This window comes from Monodelphis domestica, chromosome 6 (assembly GCF_027887165.1).
Source record: "Monodelphis domestica isolate mMonDom1 chromosome 6, mMonDom1.pri, whole genome shotgun sequence".
Taxonomy (NCBI): domain Eukaryota; kingdom Metazoa; phylum Chordata; class Mammalia; order Didelphimorphia; family Didelphidae; genus Monodelphis; species Monodelphis domestica.
Genome location: NC_077232.1, coordinates 203,112,862 through 203,136,751, shown reverse-complemented (window position 1 = coordinate 203,136,751; position 23,890 = coordinate 203,112,862). Strand labels below are relative to the sequence as shown.

The 23,890-nt window shown below is 35.9% G+C and overlaps 1 protein-coding gene across 7 annotated transcripts in view; it reads left to right on the top strand.

Moving 5' to 3' along the window:
• Positions 1-23,890, top strand: part of MARCHF1 (membrane associated ring-CH-type finger 1) — a 1,076,407-nt gene that overhangs the window by 493,292 nt on the left and 559,225 nt on the right. For 3 of the 7 annotated variants that reach the window (XM_056802853.1, XM_056802852.1, XM_056802854.1), the window contains one exon: positions 7,545-7,754. The exons of 3 other annotated variants lie outside the window; for them this stretch is intronic. The gene's annotated coding sequence lies outside the window, so the exon portion shown is untranslated. Of the gene's footprint in view, positions 1-6,064; positions 7,755-23,890 lie in introns of those variants that run through there. One more of the 7 variants, XM_056802859.1, reaches the window with a different exon arrangement.

Sequence of the window (23,890 nt, the reverse complement as noted above, 5' to 3'; positions counted from 1 at the left end):
CATTTGCATTTCCAATTGATTGATCTCTGCTCTCCCTTGTTTGTTAATATAAGCATTCAGGGATATGAATTTACCTCTGATTATCACTTTGGCTGCATCCCAAAAGGTTTGAAAGGATGTTTCACCATTGTCATTTTCCTCGATGAAATTATTAATTGTTTCTATGATTTCTTCTTTAACTAAACGGTTTTGGAGTATCATATTGTTTAATTTCCAATTGGTTTTAGATTTGGTTTTCCATGTACCATTACTAATCATTATTTTTATTGCCTTGTGATCTGAGAAGGCTGCATTCATTATTTCTGCTTTTTTGCATTTGTGTGCTATGTTTCTGTGACCTAATGTATGGTCAATTTTTGTGAATGTGCCATGTGGTGCTGAGAAGAAGGTGTATTCCTTTTTATCCCTATTTATTTTCCTCCTTTACTTTTAAGAAATCTGTCTCACCCATTCTTTATCACCACAATATAGTCATTCATTCTTCCTCATTATTGTGACCAACCAGCTCTAAAACATCAAAGGTACAGTATAAGACCAGGTGAAGCTCTTTCCTGCTCTCTCTTCACACATTTCTCAAGCAAGGACCTTGCTGGTGTTAATATAATAGTTCCTTCTGTCAGCTGGTAGTCACCAGTTAATGTGTCAAAAATTGAGGTTTCTTAATGCCTTGTACGCTTCAATGTTGAGGCTAGAACTGAGCACAGAGAAGTGATATTTCAACAGGTTTGAACATTTATATATTTATTCTCCCTCCTGACAAAATGTCTTTTGGCTTCACTTCTCTGCTCCCTTCCAACCTACTATCAATTCTTTTATACCAGGAGCAAGCAAGTGGAGAAATGAACTATATTGTAGTTAACCTTATGGACCATAAAATAGTATTTTCCCTTAAAAATAACCATAATAATAGCTAACATTTATATAGTGCTTACTATATACCAGGCACTGTGCTAAGTGCCTTATAGTTATCTCATTTGATCCTGACAACAATTCTGGCAGGTAGATATTCTTAATATCCTCATTTTACCTAAAAGGATACTGAAGCAAACTGAGGTTAAGTGACTTAACCAGGGTCACACAGAAAGTAAGTGTCTGAGGCAGAATGTGAATTCAGGTCTTCCTGATGTCAGCCTTAGCCCTCTATCACTATACCAGCTAGCTGCCTTCATCCTACTTGACTCTTGAAATAATTTAAATATGTCATTTCAAAATTTTCAAACATGATTTTTTTCATTAAAGTATTAGAAATTATTTTTTCAGAACAAAGAACTATCGTTTTTTACTAGCAGCTTGTTACAGAAAAAAATGTTCCATATGGCATATCTCCTTTGTTCTAATTCTCCTGAGTTCCTGTGTACATTAAAAATATTTAAATATCTTTTGCCTCTAATCCATCAATTTACATCCTATTGACATAACACTTCCCTAAATATTCTTAGATTTTAGTGTTTTTTCTTTTTTTTTTTAAAGGACTTTGGCCTTTATTCTCCACTTTGATACTAAAATCTTCCATCATAGCCTATTCCAGTGGTTTATTGAAATTTTTATTTGTCTCCTTTTAATCCCTTCATAAGGTATTGATTTTCCTCTTGCTGGAGAAGTTCAAGCAGGGACTAGATAGTTGTTTATCAAGTATATTTTAGGTTAGATTCATGTTCCAGACAGTTGTAAAAGATAACCTACCCCCTGAAGTTTAGGGTTTGTTTTTTTCTGACTGAGATTTGCATCATGGATAAGCTGCAGCTAGGGTCAGCAGTGTTGGAGTTTGCCTCCTGTCTCAGATGCGTACCAGATGTATGATTTGATTCTGGGTAAACCACCCAATATGGTGTGGCCTCAGTTTCTTCCTCTATAAAATGTGGATAATAATTATACATATTTCACAAGGTTATTGTGAGGATCAAAGAGGCAAAACATGTAGAGCATTTTACAAAATTTAACCTCCACTGTGGCTGCTGCTGCTCCTTGCCTTTCAAGACCCAAGCCAGTAAGTCAGGGACTATTCCATTTGGGGGGCAGCTACATGATTCTGGGCAAGTCACTCAAGCCAGTTTGTCTTTGTTTCCTCAACTGCCAAATGAGCTAGACAATGAAATGACAAACCACTCCAGTGTTTTTGCCAAGGAAATCCCAAATTAGGTCAGAGACAGACATTCCATGTTTGCCTTTGTATCTCTAGTACCTATTACAGAGTTTGGTGCCTTAATAAATAGTGATTAATACATAGTAAATTTCTGTGATTCCTACTCAGTTTCCCACAATTTGCATTCATTTCCTTGAAACACTAAAAATCCCTACTGTTTTCTAAAAAGTCAGTGAATCAATAAGCATTCATTAAAGAACTCAGTATATGTCAGATTTTAAGGATATAAGACAAATAAAAACCCGAAGAAGAGCAGTTCCTGAAGAAGTGACAAATAAATGATTAACTCAATCTTTAGAGGTATTCTTTTTTTGCTAAAGTTCAGAACATCTTTAGAAATGTCTCCTGGGCTGCTCCCAAGCTAACCTTAAGGAATTACCAAAACCAAACTCTTGACAACTCTCTTTTGGTAGGGTGGAATTGAGAAACCTAATGGCCACTTATGATTTTGTTGCAACATGGATTGTTATTATGCTAAAGTATGACAAGAAATATCAATCTTCTTTAATTTATGCTTTCTTGCTATACATAATATTTTCTCCTTTTTAAGAAGGTTTGAAAAACTCTCCTCAATGTTTAAATTCCCATTCCTCTTTCATATCTTTCCTGTGAATGTTGATGCACGTGTGTTTTTAGACATGGAAATATTTTTCTCTTCATCATGGGGATGAGAACTTTGAAGGCTGAGGTCAAGACTATATCTGCATGACAGTAGCAAATGAGACATGACTAGAAATAGAGGCCATCCAATTTGCTGTAGCTGGGCAGAAAGCTTGGCGAGGACGGTGGTAATCTATGAATATCTGTTATACAAAATAAGATCCAGTGAGGACAACCTGTCCAATTGTTTTGTTGTATAGGGTTCATATCTCTTACTTAGCTTGTTATCCTTCAAAAAGTCTGGGACAACACTGCAATCACCTGGTGTCATCCTTGGTTCAGATACCCATCATTTTTCAGCAGGACTTTTGTAACAGCCTGCTAATTATTTGGGCAGGCAGATGGCACAGTGGATAGAGCACCAGGTCTAGAATCAGGAAGATCTGAGTTCAAATTTTACCCCAGGCACTTACTGGTTATGTGAACCTGTCATTTAAGTGTTTCTCAGTCTCTCCTTATCCCTAAAATGAAGTAGAGGAGGAAACGGTATTATCTTTGCCAAACAAAACAAAACAAAACAAAAACAAGTGGTGTAATAGAGTCAGACACAATTGAACAATAAAAACAACCTAGTTATTTTTCCTGTTTCTAGTCTTTTTCTTCATTCTGCCCTAATCAGAACTGCATACAGGCTGTAATTACTTAAGTAAAGAGGTGATGATGTCTTTTCTTTTATCAAAAATTCTTCAGTGTCTTCTTACTACCTTTTCTTTAAAATGTGTCCCAGAAGTAAATCCCTCTCTACTATGACCCCCATCCATTGTCCCAGTTTTATTTCATTTTATTTCCCAGTCTTATTTCATGTTATTCCATCTTGACTCTTCTTTTGAAATTGCCTAGCTGTTTTCTTAGAAATGTGCCATCTCTAGCCTCTATGTATTCCCTCCTACCTGCTTTGTAGAAGCCCTATTTACCTTCAGAATAGCACTCAGTTGTCTTCTCTGATCCTTCCCGCCTCCCCCATCCCCATCACTAGATAGGGAAGGTTCTCTTGAAGATTAACTTTTATTTGAATATACTTAGTAAATCTAGGAGGCAGCATGACCAAGTAGTTAGCTATCCACGGTGAAAGCATGTCTGGCTTCAATGTCAGGAATATCTGGGTTCAAATTCTCTACTTTAGAGAACAACGAATCACTTCATGAAATTAAGGTGCTTGAAGGAGGATTTAGTAGTAAATTAAGAATAGAGAGCTTAATTGAAATAGGCAGTAGGGTGCTCATACACCGCAGGTCACCCTCCTCAATACAATTTACCAAAATTACTGATATTACTATTAAATAAAAGAGGAGAAAAGTCTTAATATGGCAAGTGTACTGGAATGGGCACTTGGAATATCAAAATAGAGCTTAATTTAAAGCATTTAGCTTACACCTACAAGATTTCGGCTAATTCTGACCATTTTGCGCTAACAATAGCCCTAACAAATACCCAAACAACTATTATTAAATTAACCCAAATCATGCCTTTGACACTACCTAGCTATTTCACCCTGGGCAAGTTTTGCAGTACTCTTGTCAACTCTCAAAACTACATGTTGCAGAGAAACCTTCTTGCATTGGCACAGAGAATTTCCTCACCTGTGAGTTCCTTACATCATTGTAAGAATCACAGATCCAGGCTTTATCTTTACTAATTACTTGAATGTGTTCATGTGACATTTCTTCATTAAAAGATAAATCCCTGAAGAGAGAAAATTCTTTTATTTTTATTTTAAGGGCTAATATAATGCCTTTCATTCAGTTGGCACCTAATCAAAGTTTATAAAATTGAATATGTGCCTCTACAAGAGAGGCAATCTAGGCATATCCCATTATTTTGATCAGGGACCATGGGCTGGAATCTAAGAAGCTGAATTACTTAGTGTGAGGGAAACCATTGGCCACCATCTCCTTAAAACTATCTTTTGTTTTAAGTGGGCACTGTTAGGAAGCTCTCAGCTGTGACTCCTGGCTTCATGTATGTTTGATAGCCCTAGATGGCAGAATAGAAGAAATTTACTCCTATAAGACAGATGGATTGAGGTAGGCATGGTGCCTCTACTGGGGCAAAAGGAATTCTTGTGCAGTTTTGTTTTGTTTTTTTCACTTCTGATTGTAAAGCAATGAGACTAGAAAGAGAGCCATGATTGTGAAAGCATTCTTCATCAAATTACTTGATGAAAGGGACTTCATAAGTGCAAGTCTGTAATAATTCTAAAAGTGTTAGGCTGGTATGCATCCTGAGAAAATGGAGTGTTAAAACACTGAGGGTGCTAAAAGCTTCTTTTACAAAGAAATATTTTTGGAAACATTAAAAATTAGAGTTGATAGCAATACCCTATGAGAACTAGTACATACATATAAAACATGTATGAGTTACTGAAATAATTCTCTTATGTTGTTAAAATATGCTCACTTATAAAGGCAAAATGCACCAACTTTGCTTTGTGTACCAAAGTCTCTAGAAAGTTAAATATTCCTTTTTTTCCCTGAAATTCAATTCCAATGTTAAACTTTAGAATAAAGAAGCCTAATTGAAATTACTCAACCATATAAAAAGGATTTGCCTGAAATGTAAATCTGATTTTTGATCTCAGAGTAAACAAAGGATATCTTTACATGAGTAATGAGGTAAAGGATTGAGGCAATTATTTAGCTAATTCAAGCTAAAAATCCACCCTTGCTTCCTTTTTAATGAATATATCATGCCAAGGAATTTGAGGGCTGAATTATCTGGATAATTATCTAGTTATGCAGTAAAAGTTTATGTGTAAATGTAGACTCCACTTTAATTTTCTAAACATGTTAAAAAGAGGAGGTTTAAGTAAAAAAAATTTCTCAACATTTAGAATACATCAGTATGTATTATTTTTAAGCTTCTACTTCCTCTCTAGCCTCAGTGAGATGTTTACTAAGTCTGGATTTTCAAGATTATTGTTGTTGAAGCAAGAAGTGACTAATTTCTCTTGTCAGTGCCAGAACTGTGACCACATAAGAGGCCCTAGCTTTTAAAATATCTGAATTTGACTACTAAAATGTCATTCCAAGCTGTGAAACCCACAAATGTTTGGCAGATATGAAACTAGGGTAAATAGAGTTTCAGGGGTAGTTAGTTATATTTCCTTTAAGGGAAGAAAACAAACCATTGTCTCCAAATTTAAATTTTGCATGAAATAATCAAAATTATTTAGTTTAAATTTAATATACCAGAATGTGACTTTTAGTAATCACACAATCATTAGTTGTACTTGATATGATATTAAAATATAAATTTAATCAAATTTTTAAATATGCTTTAGCAATCTTGTTGTTGATTTCTTTTTGCCAACACCCCAAACTAAGCACACACCCCATCCCTTCCAACTTTGAGTCTTTTGATCCTGTGACCTTCTCCCCCTGCATCTATAATGTGAGTTAAACTAATAAGAAACACCTTCCCTCCCCCCTTTAGCTGTTTTGGATTGGAAAACTAATTAAAGTACATTAATTGTAATTAGAAATTGCATTGAACAGCTTTCCAGTGTGCCTAGGCTAGTTCTACTTTTGGGGGAAGTTTTTGAGGAAAATTTCTTAGAAAATTAGACTTTTGAGTATTCTGGATTATAGAAATAAAATCCAATAAGGAAACAAGACTCAGAAACATAAATGACTGGATCTACTCTCAAACCACAGACAATTTTTATCTGAATTTGAATTGAATTTTATCTGAATTGTTGTTGGTTTGCATACACAAGAAATGAAGACAGTGATTTTTAGTAAGGTTTTAAAGTTTGGGATGACTTTTTTTTTTTAATTTGGAGATAGTATAAACGAATTTGGAGGGGTATACTTCTCCAGAAAGGAGATGCTGCAACTGCATCGGTAATAAATTCACCAAAATAATGTTTCCCTAAGCTGATACAGGGTGATGGGAGTCAGGGAACTCTCTCTATCCTTGCTTCTTTGTCCCTCTTCTTATCTCCCTGAGGACTTGGGGTGGAGGAGAATCACAAGTAATTAACTATTTTCTTTTTAACTCCTACCAGAAAGGAACATTTGCAATTGTCCCTAGTCTCCCTTGATCTCTCTCTCTCCCTCTCCTTTCCTCCTGCTCTCTCTCCACACTTCTTTCCCCACGTTCTCCCCCATCCCCCTTTCTCTCACTATCTCCCTCTTTCCCTTTCCCTCCATTCAAACACAGATACTCCTACTTACTTAAAGGCAGCCCCTTTGACCTAAGGAGATTATTGTAGATGCATGAAGGACACAGCAAGCTCTCCATGCTTTTCAAGTAAGAGATTTAGTTCCAAAATAGGACACTAAGCTTTTCAGCCTCCTGCTTATTTACCTAGTCAGCAGGAGGCTGTGTCTCTGGGTGCTTAGTGGACTCCTGGGGAATCAGAGGGGAAACAAAAGGAAGTAGTGACAGCCTCTTCAAATGTGGGAGTCTGTACCATTAAAGGAAGTAGTTGCTAATAAGGGCCTGTGAGACCCAGGTTTCCTTGGTTTCCATGACAGTTATTAGGTACCACAGAAATTGAATTGTCTCCCACAATGCTCTTGGGGGAGAAGGGGTGCTCCCGGTGACAAAGCAATGTAGTTATGACTTGCAATAAATCGTCCTTCTGAGAATGTAAAAGAGAACAAAACAAAACAAAATCTCCCCAGATTCTTGGGTCTTGCCTTGTTTTCCCCTAATTTGGTACACTTGACTTTTGGGGTAGAAGACCCTGGCTGGTGCTGCACAGTGTCTCAAACACTATTTTCCCCTTTTTGTTTAGAACTGAGCTTTGGCAAAGCAAGGATGTGAACAATTACACAGGTGGGCTACTCAGGGGGAGTGAAGAGATCAGGCAGCCAATCAGGGACTGGCAACCTCCAGCACTGCCAACATGCCCCTCCAGCAGATTTCTGTAATCCCAGCGAGGGAGACTGCCAGCAATGGGAGAAGTTCATTGGGCAGAAACAAAGAGAAGAGCAAGGAAGTGGAGGTAAGAGGAGGTTTGATTTTGATACAAAAGGACAAGCCAAGCCGCTGCAGCCAAACAGTATTCACTGCTCCATCACTGCTCCGTGGGATGGACGGCGCCCTTAGTTTAAGAGCAGCTGTATACAAGGCTCCAGCGGGTGACAATAGATTGGAATGGGATCAGGTGTAGCTAACAAGAGCCCACTCCAGTGAATCTGAGTTCTGGAGGGAGAAAAGAAACTCAGAGCACGAGCATATTTGCCAAGATGATAGGCTGGAATTCCCGCAGACTCATTGATTAATCTTTTTCGTTTATCGTAACATTTCACCAAGATAAGAAATTACTCCTGCTCAACTATATAGCCTCCTTTCCTCCTCCACCCCCCCCACCCCCATCTCCTGATGTATCCTGCCCCTGGCTGACCAATGAGGACTATTTACTTGAATTTTCTTGGAGTTGGTTATTAATTCATCCTAACAGTGCTTTTTTTTTTTTTTAAGTCAAATGGGTGAGAAAATAAGTTCCTTATTAAAAGTATAGAGAAACCAGTAATATTGCACCAAGTGACATTAAATTGAGTTTATTCTTTCTTTGTAATCTGATAGCCTTTTAATCACCTTCTCCTTTCCACCACAGAAATGGTGTTTGTTTTGCCTGTTTTTTTAGTTACATTTCTTCTTTTTTTATGAGAAAGTCCTAAGTTTGAAACCTTCACCAGAAAAAGACAGTATGCAAACAACTAAATTTAAACATCATTGCAGCCCAAATAGAGTCCTTTTTAATTAAAAAGACAAAACAAAACTGTGTTTCCTTCTCTTTTCAGAACATTTAAGATGGGGCGGTTAGTTGAAGATATTATAAAGGGCTTTCTAAAAAACTAACCAAAAGGGAGATCCAGAGGCAGAATGTCAGAAACCAAGCCCAGGAACTTAAATCTCTTCACCCATTTTACACAGTTTTGGGGGGAGGAAAGAGAGAGACTTCTGAACTTGAATTTATCTTTCTCTTTGGAAAGAGAAAATATGTGACTAATAAGAGAAGGTACAAGACAGATGTGCCAAGGAATGAGGACTAAGTGAGTAATAAAATCTAGCATCTTCTGCAGCTGCTTAGCTTGGAAGTTCATATGACATACTTCCACAAAAAATCATTTTGAAGATTAACAGGTTATTGATGCAGCTGAGATTATTAGACAGTAGAACATTTCAGATCTTCTGACTGATTTAGATTGAGAGGCTCTCTTGGTTTAGTAATTGCCTTGTGACAGTGGATGAATTAGTGTTTTGGACTTTTCACAAATTAAATATCCTTGAAAGGTGACTTTACACTAGCAGTTGAAAGTTTTGCACCCCAACCAAGTGTTGTTCTGGTCATGTGCTTCTGACACAGTAGAAATGATGTTTTACGGGAATTTTTTTGGAGGGGATGGAGATGGGATGATAGTATAAGAGAACAGAGAAAAATTTTGGAGTTAGTGTCACAGAGCAGAAGGAATACTGCCTCTGCAGTCAAAAGATCTGGACTCAAAATCTCGAAATCCACTCTGGAGTCTGCTACTTATGTGACTCCTGGCAGATATTGAATTCCTCTCATCTTAATTTCTTCATCCTTAAAAGAAGGGGGCTAGACTTGATAGCTTGTGAGTTCCCTTCCAGATCCATCTCTGTGATCCTGTAATCATAGGCCTATATAAATGAAGAATTCAAATGTTCATTATGACCAACACAGAGTCATGATTCTTTGGTTTCTTTTTAGAGAGGTTTAATATTGAAGAATAGAGCTATTATGTGGCATGTTTATTTGGCATCCAAGAAGTGTGAAATCTATGAAATTTAGGGGAAGGGTATCTAGAAACTATAGAGAAGGAAATTACAAACGACTGCAGTATCTTTGCCAAGAAAACTCCAGATGGGTTCATGAAGAGTCAGACATGATTGAAATGACGGAACCACAACATCTAGAAACTATTTTACCCAAGTTTGTTTTTTTTTCTCTAACTGGCTTTTTTCAAATTTTGAAAACTGTTTGATAAATCAGACAACTCTGAAATAACATGAAACTTGAATGCATTCTTTTTAATCCTAACAAAAATTGAGTAAAAATGGTTCTATAATAAAGCAAGAAAAACAGGAAATTTCCATCAGAACTTAAACTTAATCAGCAGTTACAGGCATTTAATGAAAATCTTATCTCTTTAATGTCTTGGTTTCAGTCATGGGTATAAACACCCAAAAATATTACAGTTGGAGATAGGAATGCTCTTAGTGCCAGGATGGGTTGATTATTAGCAATAAAGGAATAAAATGCCATTAATCAAAATTCCTGCCTCAGAATTGCCCACGTAATATCTGTATATAAGTTGAGAAAATTATTACATTTCCCCCAAATTGTTCATGTATGGATTGGGGATGATAATAACTATCATATAATGGCTAGTTTATTAAATTTCTTTGAAGTTCATATGAAATAAAAAATACCTAACATTTTATAAACCTTAAATTACTTTATCAGTTATTCTTTGTTGCAACATTAAGGACTAGGGGTTGGACCTATGATTTCAAAGATATAGAGACCTCTCAGGTGAAGTTACCCACTCTATTAATGGAGGGCAGTACCTTCTCTGAAAATTGCTGTGTTAAGGATTGTCTAGGGTGACTAACTTAGGGTTGTGCAATGATTTGGTATCACAGACAGGCCTTGAACCCAAATAATCTTAACTTCAAGAACAGATCACCAATATCATTGTTATTATTATTACATATGTAGCATGTTTATATTTAATCTAAAACTAAAAATGACCAATCAGTGGAACGTAACTTGAAAAATGAATCCATTTTGTTCCATGTGGTTTGGAGTAGAAACAATCCTTATAAAGAAATGGCCATTTTGGAAGAAGCACCTTATGCTTTAGGTCTAAGAGAAATTTAGAGAAATTTGGGGAAGCCCATAATATTTGATGTAGAGAGACATAAGTAGAACCAAAGGAATAAGATGCACAAGAATCAGCAATATAAATGCAAACAACATGGCAAACAAACAGTTAGATTCAGAAACATTGGGATAAGTGACCATTACAACCCCATAGCTGAGAATCATGAGCTGTAAGTCTCCCTGTGGTCATGGCCTTCCTTGTTCCCACTTGGTAAAAAGGCAAGGGATTGTAGGTATAGAGGAACTCATATGCTATTACACTTGGTTGTTTCCTTTTATTTTATTTGATGTTTTCTTTGTTTCAAGGGAAGATTTGAAGGGTTTCCAGTGGCATAGTGATGACTTCCTGATTGCTCCTAACCTGTGACTGGATCAATGAATTTGAGGGAGCTCTTGGCGTGTAAATGTCCCCTTCATATGTGCAGATCAACAACTCAATTAAAAATATTTATTGCCATACCTGCCTTACAAACCTAACTTGTAGTTTTCGAGCATTGCCTGGGAATGTTGAGGTTAGGTGATGCACCTGGGATCATATAGCTACTATGTGATGAAAAAAGAACCTGAACCCAGATCTTTCCTGATTCTAAAGCCACCTCTCCACTGTGTGAGAAATTATTTCCTATAGTTTGTATGTGTGGATATGGAGAGAGAGAGAGAGAGAGAGAGAGAGAGAGAGAGAGAGAGAGAGAGAGAGAGAGAGAGAGAGAGAGAGAGAGAGAGAGAGAGAGAGAGAGAGAGAGAGAGAGAGAGAGAAAATAAAAACTGTATTTCAGGATAATTGGTTTCCTTTGGGAGAAAAAATAAATATCTTATTCTGACATGATAGTATGTTGACTCTGCCTAAAAAGCCATTATTGTCTTGAGTTCATACACTGTTCCTATTATTAATTTAACCAATTATATGTAGCTGATCAGCAGTTACAAAATATTTTTATGTGGGTTGACCACCTGAAAGGGAAGCTGGGGACTGAGGGAATTTAGGTGGGAGGGTTTAAAGATTAAGGAAAGGAGGACATAGAGAGTGAAATGAGGCACCACAGAGACTCCGGATTCATCAGCATAGTGTCCAGCCTGTCGATGGCTCTTCTGATGGTATGAGAGAGTGAGCTACATGTGAATACAGTTTTTATTGAAGTTCCAAGGAATGGGGAATGGGAGAGAGCTAATCAAATATGTGATGTGGTAGACAACTTAACATCAGCTTGGCAAACAACAAGATGAAAGAGAAGGAGGCTAAGACAATGTAGTGGTCAACGCCCAGCTCAGATGCTCATTTGACATTTGGACTACAGGCATCGGGAAGGGTCAGAGTACCACAAAATTCGAGTCCCAATTCAATGCAAAGATCCAGAAATAAATTATGGGAAATATTAGATATATATCCATAAGTCTGGTACATGAGCATATTGCTCATAAGAGTCAGCTATTGAATGCATCTTTAATACTTTCAAGATTCGTTTATACCTGGAACTCGGCATCATAGAACCTGGCATTTATGATGGCTTTTTAACTCTTAGACTTTCCCTCTTGGATTAGGATGAAGGAAGATATTCTCATGAACACTCAGGGATCTAGTTTTTCCTAAACTCTTTAGTGTTGTCATAGCTCATTGTTGTTTCTGGCAATATGCTTTATAACTCTTATCTTAAAGACCTGTTATTAGTCACTCTTAACCCCCATTGCCTAGCCCTTACTGCTCTTCTGCCTTAGAAACAAAACACAGTATTGATTCTAAGGCTGAAGATAAGGGTTAAAAATGAAAAACAAACAAACCTGGCATTGCCTTGCACTTTAGCATATTAAGATAAAAACATAAATTGTCTTTTCTCTAAGTTCAAACTGTGATACAAAAGTTAATTGAAATGGGAAAATACTAGAATAGATATTGTGAATGCAGAGTATAGAAAAAATATTCAATGCATTCTTAGGCATAAGAAGAGGAAGAGGGACAGAGTTTGTGATTCCATTGGCACTGGAACTCCTAGATGAGGAAATTCCCTCTGTCAATGTGGGCCGGTACATCCTCTGCAACTCAGTTTCCTAGAGCAGAGGTCAAACATAGTCCAACACATCTCCAGTGCTTCCTGAACGCTTCCTGAACCAGATTAAAATGCTATTGGGCCAGGCCTAGAGATGGGAGGTCCTGGGTTCAAATCCCAGCTGTGTGACCCTAGGCAAGTCACTTAACCTCCATTGCCTAGTTCTTACCACGTTTCTGCCTTGGAACCAATACACAGTATTGATTCTAAGATGGAATGTAAGGGTTTAAAAAATTGCTATTGGGAAATATTTGGTGGAATTAATAAATGTGCAATAGAACACAGAAAATACGAATACATGGTTTTTAAAGTCCACATATGGCCACAAAGATCCTTATCTGTAATTTTGTGTCTTCCATTTCTACTTGAGTTTGACACCACTGACAGAGCCTTAAAGAGGCTAGATAACTTACCCAGGTACTCATAGCTTAAGTTATTACTCCCTTTTTTTGTTTTGTTTTGTTTTTCAAAACCCTTACCTTCTGCCTTGGAATCCATAGTAAATATCTGTTCCAAGGCAGAAGAGCAGAAAGGGCTAGGCAAATGCAGCTAAGTAACCTGTTTTCCTTTTGGTCCGCCTGTTTTCTAGGATTGGTTTCTAGCCACTACATAATTCTTATACTCATTCCTAGTTTCAGATTTTTCTTAGAAGTATTGTGGGGTTTCATGAAAGATTCATTACAATTAGCCAGATTGACATACATCCCTAGAAATACCTATATGAGATCTCGCACTGTATTGCATCCAACTTATCTCTATCTGAGATGCTAATATCTTAAAAAAAAATCAAAACCCTTACCTTCCATCTTAGAATCAATACTATGTATTGGTTCCAAAGCAGAAGAAGGGTAGGGGTTAGGCAATGGGGGTTAACTGACTTGCCCAGAGTCATTGATACTATTATCTTTTGAAGGGCCAATATTTAGAATACATTTCATTTGTATTTTTTTGTTTTAATTTTTTTTTCCAGATTACATGTGGGTACAATTTTCAATAATCGTTTTCTTACATTTTGTTATCCATGTTTTCTCCTCCTCCCTCTTTCCCAAAATGTCAGGTAATATGATCTAGGTTGTACATTTGTTATTATACAATGCATATTTCCTTGTTCATTGTGTTGTAAAGGAAGACATATATCACTTGCACCATAGAAAATTCATGGAGGGAATAAAGTGAAGAATAGCATGCTTTCATCAGCATTCAGACTTCATCAGCTTCTTCTATAGGAATAGATAGCCTTTTTTTTTTATCATGAATCCCTAGAAGTTGTCCTGGATCCCAGCTTTTCTGATAATAGTTAGGGCATTCATAGTTGAGCATCATACTTTATGGCTATTACTTACTGTGTACAAGGTTCTTCTAATTCTGCTCACTTCACATTACATCACTTCATATAAGTCTTTTCAGGGTTGTGTGTGTGTGTGTGTGTGTGTGTGTGTGTGTGTGAGAGAGATCTTCTTGTTTGTGACTTCTTATGGAGCACAGTGTTTCATTACAATGATATTCCACAACTTGTTCAGCCATTCCCCAATTGATGGGCATCCCTTCAATTTCTAAGTCCTTTTTACCACAAAAAGAGCTGCTATAATATTTTTGAACAAGTAGGTCCTTTCCTCCTTCATCTTTGATCTCTTTGTGATACGACCCTAGTAGTGATATTTGTGGATCAAAAGATATGCACAGTTGAATGGCTTTTTGATAATGATTCCAAACCAATCTCCAAAAGGATTGTATCCATTCATACCTCCAACAGTATATTAGTGCCTCAGTGTCAAGGATTAACTCTTATGTTCATGCATCCCTCTATCATTTCCCTCAATTCCCATATCTGAGTATTCCTACTATTTTTCACTTTCCCTTGGGTAGGAGTCTTTACAGATTTTTCTAAATTCATCCTGTTTATCATTTATAATGGTGCCATTACACCATTACACCATACATTACAATACAATAGTATTCCATTACAACCATATACCACAACTTGGCCAACCATTTCAGAATTGATACATGCCACCTACTTTCCAATTCTTTGCCACTACAAAAAAGAGCTGCTGAAAATGTTTTCAAATGAATAGGTCCTTTCCCTATACCTTTGATGTCTTGGGATACAGCCTCCATAGAAGGTATTGCTGGGTCAAAAGGTATTCAAATTTTTATGGCCTTTGGGCATGGTTCCATATTGCTCTCCAAAATACTTGTATCAATTCACAATTCCACCAACAATGTATTAGTGTCTCAGTTTTCTCACATTCTGTTCAACATTTATCATTTTCATTTTGGGTCATATTCATCATAACTCTTTTAGGCAATCTCAGATGTCTTTAATAAATTACCTCATTACTACTCTAGATAGCCCTATCAAGATCTGAGAGTTGATATGTCACAAAAAATACACAATTCAGAAGCCCTCTGGAGGACAAGGACTGCTTTTTGTATTTGCATCCATGGTGCCTGGAATAGAATATATACTTACTAAGTGCCTATCTTGAATAAAGCCTATATAAAATGAATTTTGTATAAGATGTATCTACTTTTTACAAATATTCCTTAAAATCACTTAAGTAGTAGAAAATTTAATTTTTTATTTAAAAATTAAGATACTATAGCAAAGTGTACAGATAGCTTTGGAACAGCAGATAGGGGACCTGGATTCTAGTCCCAGCTTTGCCTCTCACTATTTGAGTAACTTTGCACATGCCCCTTAATTTCTATGAACCTTACTTAATTCTTCATACAGAAAATGAAGGAGTTGTACTAAATTATTTCTTATGTTTATGTAGCATTCTATAATATATTTTTTCATCCTCAGCTTTGGTGAGAGAAGCATAGTCCTCAACTCCTGATATCAAACATATTCTCATATGCTACCCATTTGTAAAATAACTTATGAACATTAAAACCAAAGTGACCCCTCAAAAGAATTAAGTTCAGATAGGACCATAACTAAAGGAAAAAGAACTCATGAATTAATAGTTTCATAGTATAACCATTAGAGGGATGACTTTGAACTCAGGACAACCAGGGTTTAAACCCTTCTTTTAATACTTTCTAGCTTTGTGATGACGGGCAAGGCATCTAATTTCTTGACCAAGTCTAAAATCTGAAGACAAGAAGTTAATCTATATATTTAGAATGAATTTCCATGTTAGAGATTTTCTAGGATCACTACATCCCCCTCCCCAACAACAACCTCTAAAAAAAGCATTCATTTCACAGAATTATTGCAAGTTGCAAATGAAATAAAGTATTTAATGTGCTTTGGAATTTGAAAAATTCTAAATAAATGCCTGTTATTTGTACTGCTTACCACCACCAACAACAACTCCTATATACAATTCCTATAATTTCTACTACAAATGCAGGAGTGGACTGGCAGAATGATAATGGTAAAAAGAGAGTGATGTATTTATTTTGAGTTGGAGGATCTGGTTTCAATTTCCAATTTTTAAAAAATTCTTGTTGCATTAGACACCTGTTTGGTGAAGGTGTGGCACACATGACTCAGTGACACAAGAGAGGGCTGCCCTGTTCCCTTCTCCACACTGCCTAAGGACATTTTTCACATTCCCAATCCTTTTGCCCAACAGCCAAGTGTCAGAAATTCCTCTCTCCTCTGTGTGGGGGTAATGAATGGGCTCACAGGTAGCTTGAAAGTTCAGTTTGGGCACATGATCTCTAAAAAGTTTGCCAATACTGCCTTAGATCATCACCTAGCTTTTGTGGGCCTCAGTTTCCTTAATAAAAAGGAAAGGGTTTTGGACGTGGTTACTTCTAAGGACCTTTCCAACTTTATGATCTATGGTCATATGCAACATCTTAGCCATAACAATCCAAGTTGTGTGTCATGAGGTACTCTAGAATTCTCCCAGTTGTCAGAAGTCATTTTAAGCAGATAAGTGTCTAGATCAGTAAGTAGGCTTCAAACTTTTGGTCTAAGAACCTCTTTATAGTCTGAAAATTTTTTGAGATCTCTTAACATGTTTGTTTGTTTTTTGTAGGCTGAATCTACATTTACCTTATCAGAAAATAAAATGTCCTAACATTAGTATGAAAATAATCTGGTCTCCAGGTCCCCCTGTTAGAATCCTCAGAGTTTCCCCAACATCCAGTGAGAGATGCTTCTCTAGCAAAATGGGAGAATTCCTGGAGAAATAGAGCCTAATCTTTATCTTTTCTCCTTGAAAACACTTAGCACAATCTTGAATCTAAATAGAACAAAGGAGACCCTCATACATGGAGCATATTCTACTAAAGATGGTAATATTATTAATATAAATTTTTAATGAAAAAGAGAAAATTTCCATATTATTTGCTTTTAGCAATTAAATTATAATTCACATTAATTTTTCTTGCTTAAAACAGATGTTTTAGATAATTACATAAATAAGTAAAACAAAATAACCCATTTTATTGACTATTAAATTAAAACAATTAGTAATGGATGACACACCTGAGTCAGCATTTTTAAATTGAAGATGCAGTTAAGCATACATATTGCAAAAAGTTCTGGTTGATGGTTCTGGAATTTTTTTTTTAAATCACTGTCAAATTTTAATCTCATAAAATCTATATTATTCACTTTTGTCTGTGATTGACTGATTTGGAGAAAAAGAGGACAGTATCAGTCAATATTTGACCCCCTCATTCTCACCTTGAACAGGTTGCTTGAGTGAATATGAAATACCAAAATCTGAAGATTGAAAGTTTTGACCCCTGGGCCAGTCAGTCCCTGAGATACTTGTTCCTGAGAAAATATACTTGAAAATACTTCTCCAAAATATCTGATGACCCGTTCATCTTCTTGTTTTCAGTCTCCTTTCCTGGAATATGATCATCATCTATGAAAATCTTTTCTCAAGGTCCAGCTCCAGTATCACTTTATCTGTGCAGCCTTCTCTTCTTATTCTGCTGAAAACTGTTTCTCCCTACTTACATTTTCCAAGTGCATTTTGTTTAGCTCTCTCCTTAATCTCTGTAACCTCATGTGTATACTTACCTCCATGTTTGTTTTATTAGTCCAGAAGAGTAACATCTAATTGAAGTCAGGAATTATGTTATTTTTCGTTTTTAAAATCTCTAGAGTCTAAATTTATCATAAAAACTTCATTCTTTTAACATGAGAATTTCAGGAAATGAAATTATAGAACTAGTCTTTTCTTGGGCCTTGATATCACATTTTTTTAATTGAAATTGGATCAGAACTGGCCTTGGTGCTATGCTTTTTCTTTGTCTTTTTTTTTAACCTTTATTTTCTGTCTTAGTAAGAACTCTAAGACAGAAGGGCAAATGCTACACAAATGGAGTTAAGTAATGTGCCCAGGGCCACATAGACAGAAAATTTCTGAGGTCAGATTTGAACCCAGGTCCTCTCAACTCTAGGCCTGGCACTCTATCCAATGTGCCATATAGCTGCCCTTAATTAGACTTTCCACTTATTAATCGATGACTAGAGACCATGAAGGAAGGAAACATGGCATCTCCATCACTGCTTTGTTGGTTAAGTTAGATGAAGTAGCCTAGAGGCTCTTCCCTTTCTTGTATCATGGACCCTTTGGCAGTCTGGTGAAGCCTGTAAAACACTTCTTAGAATTATGTTCTTAAATGCATAAACTACAATCCATAGAATTACAAAGGAAATCAATTATATCTGAATATACTTATTCAGGCTATTTTTTAAAAAGGTCATGGACAACAAGCTAAGAACAGTTGAACCAATTAATCATTGGCCAATTTCTAATGCATCAGGAATGGAAAATTATATGTTCAAACAAACTTCAGATTTGCTTTCTGGACACATATTCTGATTTCAAATTTTCTTGATATCTTACAAACTGCAGATAGGTGATACAGCGGGTAGCAGTCTGGTCCTGGAGTTAGAAAGTCAAGTCTAAATCCAACCTCAAACACACTCGTTGTGTGACCCTGGACAGTTCACCTAACCTGTTTAACTCAGTTCCCTCAATTGTATAATGGGGATAATAATAGTGCCTACCTCACAGGTCTGAGAATTTTGAGACATCATCATGATTATTGTGAGAATTAGATGAGACAATAGTTGGAAACTACTTAGAATAGTGCCTGGGTAATATTGGGTGCTTTACAAATATTTATTCCTTCCCCTTTAAAAAATTCTATCTAGGTTTTGAACAATGGCAAATGTGAAATCCAGTGGAATTTCTTGTTGGCTATGAGAGTCAAGAGGGAAGAAAAAAGGAGGGAAAGAACATGAATCATGTAACTATGGAAAAATATTCTAAGTTAAATTAATTAAATAAAAAGTATTCTATCCACAATTATAAATGATGTCAAGTATAACTGAAGAATAAGAAGGTGACAGTCCTGCTATTCTCCACCCTTGGCAAACCACATTTGAAACTATGTGTTCTCATCAGTTTAGGGGCATTTATAAACTGAGGGGAATCTCCAAAGAGGCACCTTGACCTCATTTCACATTAGGATCAGATTCAGGGAGCAAAAATGCACATCCTCAAGAAGAGAAGAACCAAGAGGAAGTATGATAATGTCCCTCCAGCATTTGAAAAGTCATCCGTGCATAAGAGATGAGACTTGTTCTATAGTACTCAAGAGGGCAGAACCAGGAGTAATGGGTACAAGTAACCATGAGACAACTTTAGGTTTGATATTATAGTTTGATCATTTCAGTTGTATTTGATTCTCTGTGACTCCATTCAGGGGACTTTTTTTTTTCAAAGATACTAGAATAGCCTGCCATTTCCTTCTCCAGATCATTTTACAGATAGGGAAACTGAGGCAAACAGGGTTAAATAACTTGCCCAGGGTCACCTGGCCAGTAAATGTCTGAGGTCAGAATTGAACTCATGAAGGTGAGTCGTCCTAATTCTGAGCGCAGTGTTCTATCCCCTGCACCAGTTACCTGCCATAGGTTTGATATTAGTAAATAGCAAATAGAGGTATATAGAAGTATAATGTGAACTAATGGCTTGCCTCTTCTTGGTGGTCTCAAAGGAAAAGCGGGGTGACTATTTGTCATCTAGGTTATAGACGAGATACTTTCTCAGGCATAGTTTCGACTAGATGGCAATTGAAGTACTTCCCAAATCTAAAATTTTGTAAGTTAAAATGGCTTCTTAATTCTTAGTGACTAAAACAATCCTTTAGTTGTTATTCTATTATGACTATTCACTGGAAGACACTCACTGTATTTCACAGTTCACTGAGAGACAATTGCTATATTTCACCCCACTCATGGGAGAAATAATGTCTAGATATACTTTGAAAATTAATGAAGCATTCGGGATCTATCTCTATGAGGCAAGCTAGCACAGAAATGTAAATCCTTATCTACAGATCGATTCATTTTTTTTCCTGAGAACTATTCTTTCCCTCCTCTGCTTAGTTCAGGTTATCAGAAAAATCCCCAATGCTTAGAGTGGAGATAATGTTCTTTTTGTAGTAAACAGTTTGGCACCCAAGTAATGGACAATGCATGTTATGTATCTATAGATATGTCTGTATATGTTGACAAATCAATATACAAATATGTCCGTAGATATCTGTAGATATATAAGAGGTATCATCCATTACCTTGATGCCAAAAGCATATAGAAATCAGCAGAATGATTGCTGTCACTAAGAAAAGAATGTTATTTATATTTGCTATGTATAACTATATAGCTACATATAGATATTATGTATTTATCTTGCATATATATTTGCATATTACATTAATGACATAATGCTATCATTGTCCAGTCATTCAGTCCTTTCTTACTCTCTTACTGAAGTGGTTTGCCATTTCCTTCTCCAGTGGATCTCCAGTAACTTGCCCAACTTAGGAAGTATCTGATGCTAGATTTGAACTTGTGTTCCTAACCATTGAACCACAGCTACCTCCTTATTCTCTCTCTCTCTCTCTCTCTCTCTCTCTTTATATATATATATATATATATATATATATATATATATACATACATAAAACTTTAATAGCTTAAGATTTCAAGAATTTTGGAACAACTTATGTGTGTGTATGTAAAATGCCATGCCTTTTTTGACATATTGATATTCTTTATGGAAATGACATTGTGAAAAAATTAGCTCCCTAAATCAACATTCATAGGAAACCATGTCATTGATTTGAAATCAGAAAACATGAGACCTCCACTTGATTATTTTGGTGCAGTATAAATAATGCTTAGAGTACAGAATTTCAAGTGAAAGAGTCTTGGGTTCAAATACCACCTCAGACACTCAATAGCTGTGTGCCCAAGATCAAGTCCCTTGACCACCCTTATCTTTATTCTATTTAAGCATCAATTTCCTGATCCATTAATTGGGAATACTAATCCCTTTTTTTATCTACCTCACAAGATTATGGTGAGTTTTAAATAAGATAATGCCTATAAAGCTCTTTGTTCATTAAAGTACTAAATAGTATCAGTTATTATTTTAATATTTTATATCCAAATATCTTTACCATTTGCCTTCTGCATTCTAGATGATTAATATATACTAAATAAAATCCTTATTTTTTTGTAAAATGTATTTTGATTTCTTGGGGGTGGGAAATTTTGTTCGTGTGGTTTCTTACTTTTATGGCTAATTTCTCTCAAGCTTCTTTTATATGCTTGAGAAAATATTTAGGAACTGTGATGATTTCAAATATATCAACTTTCTTTTTAACTCTGATTTACCTTTGATGTTGGTTATCTGTTCAAGTAGAATGTTTTCCTCAATTAGCATTTAATAAATGCCATATCATTCTGAGCAAGGTGAAATCATCCAGTAGAGAACTTTTACATGCTCAGAGATAGTTAAGGGCTTATTCGATTTCATGAGGGAAATGGGAAGATATTTCTCTTTACAATTTCTTTCTCAGATGCTTTTCTTTTCTATGCAACATCATTTAAGATTCACTTAAGCTACCACAAAGACTGCTTTTCTTGTGATGTTGAGCCTGGAATGTGCTAAACCAGAAGGTAAAATGTTGCCCTGAAATGCAGTAAGCAAAGTTTATTTCTTTCAGTAATCATAGGGAATTTTGACATTTGTACGTGAATGAAAAGACTTTTACAGAGGCGAACTACATGGCAGTAACTGTTCTAATATCAGATAACTGGAAAGACCTCAACATAGCTTGATTTTTATTCAGCCAAGATTTTTGACAGTTCTCTCCCTAGTCTATCCAAGAAAGATAAACTGTAATGTTCTGAACTATAAGAAGAGAAAGTGAGGCACCTGAAAATGCAGAAAGAACCTAGAATGTTTATCCACATGGCTTCTTAATTCTAATATAGTTCTATTGAAACTGTACTGTCAATAGAAAAACAACATAAACGCTTTTTAGACTATTCTTGTACATTAAGATCATCTTTATTTGATATAGTCTGGGGGAAGAAGACCACAGTCTTTCTTCAAATAAATATAGGCACATTGTATGATGAGAGATATTTAAATCCTCATTTTTATAGTTCAGGAAGTAGATGGGGGAAGTATGTGACTCATATAGTAAGCCTAAAAGCTAATTTTACCCATTGCTCTTAGAAGATATTTACATCCACAGTTAATATATGCTTAGTGAAGGGTGGTTTTAGCTTTAACACAGGTGTTCAGTCTTCATGGCTGCCCAGATTCCTCCAATCCATCATGCTACCAACTTGTTTTCTTCCTTTCCCTGTGATTTATTCATTCAAACAAAATGTATTAAGTTTCTGATGAATCCTAAGCCTAATAGTTGGGAGCCAAGGGTAGCAGAGATGGACTATACATTGACGTCGAAGCCAGAGATGTACCCCATTCTGCTTCCTTCAGAAAGTTGTCCTCTTTCTCCAATGTCAAGCTTTCTTGTAGGTGACACTGTGATAATTGCTTATTGAGATGAAGTGATCCTTGCTAATGTATTAGCTGTCCCAACTTTAAAAGCCTTGATCCAAGGAAGATATATATATTCGTCCTTAAGGAAAAATGGTACAGCTGAGAATTTGGCGGGTGCTAGAAAGAGAGATATATGAAGTCGGATTGGTCAGCGTTGCATGGGCTTTCAAACATTCCATGTATGTGCCAGTCAAGTCTACCTATGGATAAGGCTGGCTCAATGTATATTATTGGATTATTTTTTTTCTTCTTTGTTAATTTTTAATAGCCAAGTATGAGATCTGACAGTGGTGGGGGAAATCCCATATTGGAATGGATAAGAAAATATAGAAAGCAACTGAAATGGAATTAATTTCTAAATACTCAAAAAAGCAGTGTTGCTGATAGCCCCTTGGGCACTGTGCAGAGGAGAATCAAGGCTTGTATATAATTATCATTCTCTATTTTGAGAAATTATTTTGGAAATCTAATAATGAACTTTAAAACATTTTTCAACTACTTGAATGATGGCTTTCAATAAATATTTGAAGTAGTCTATATTATTATATCTACTGTATTTGTATAATCTTCAAGGTGGGGGGTACCTAGAAGGTAATGAGTGGGTTAAAATATATTTATGTCATGCTTACCATTGCCATTGCTTAGAAAAGAATAAGAGAAACTATTTTAATACCCCATTTACATTTAGAAATCATCTTTGCCAATGCTAAATTGGTTAATTTCAGCTGCTAAATTAACTTTACAGCCATAACAATTATACTGATAGTGACTAAGTCTAGTTCTAAATTGAGCCTTTCGATTTGTGTGCCTAATAGATCTCTTAAAACATTTACAATCAAGAGTACTTTTTCAGTACAGATGTTCCTTACTTTATATGATAAATGTTTTCCTGAAAAGTAGAGTATGCCTCAAATTTGAGGTAAATCAAATATTAAGTGAATTAGTTATTGCAAGGAGCCTAATACAAAAATATACCTTTAGAACAGTTGTAGAAAGGGTAAACAAATTCTTCATCTTTTCCTTGTAGATTGTTTGCTTATAGCTGTTTTAGTGAAATTCTTAATAAACATTAATAACAATTCTATTTTCATAAAACAAGAACTCTTTTGTTAAAATATTCATTCTTCTATGACCCAAAGGGCTATAAAAGTGTCCATAGCTTTTGACCCAGCAATACGACTACTAGATGTGTATCCCAAAGAGATCAAAGATATGGAAAAATGACCTACATGGACAAAAATACTTATAGCAGCTCTTTTTGTGTTGGTACATTAATTCAGAGCATTCCCAGTGGAAGTTTTTACAGGGTACCCTAACTGGCCTTAAGATTCC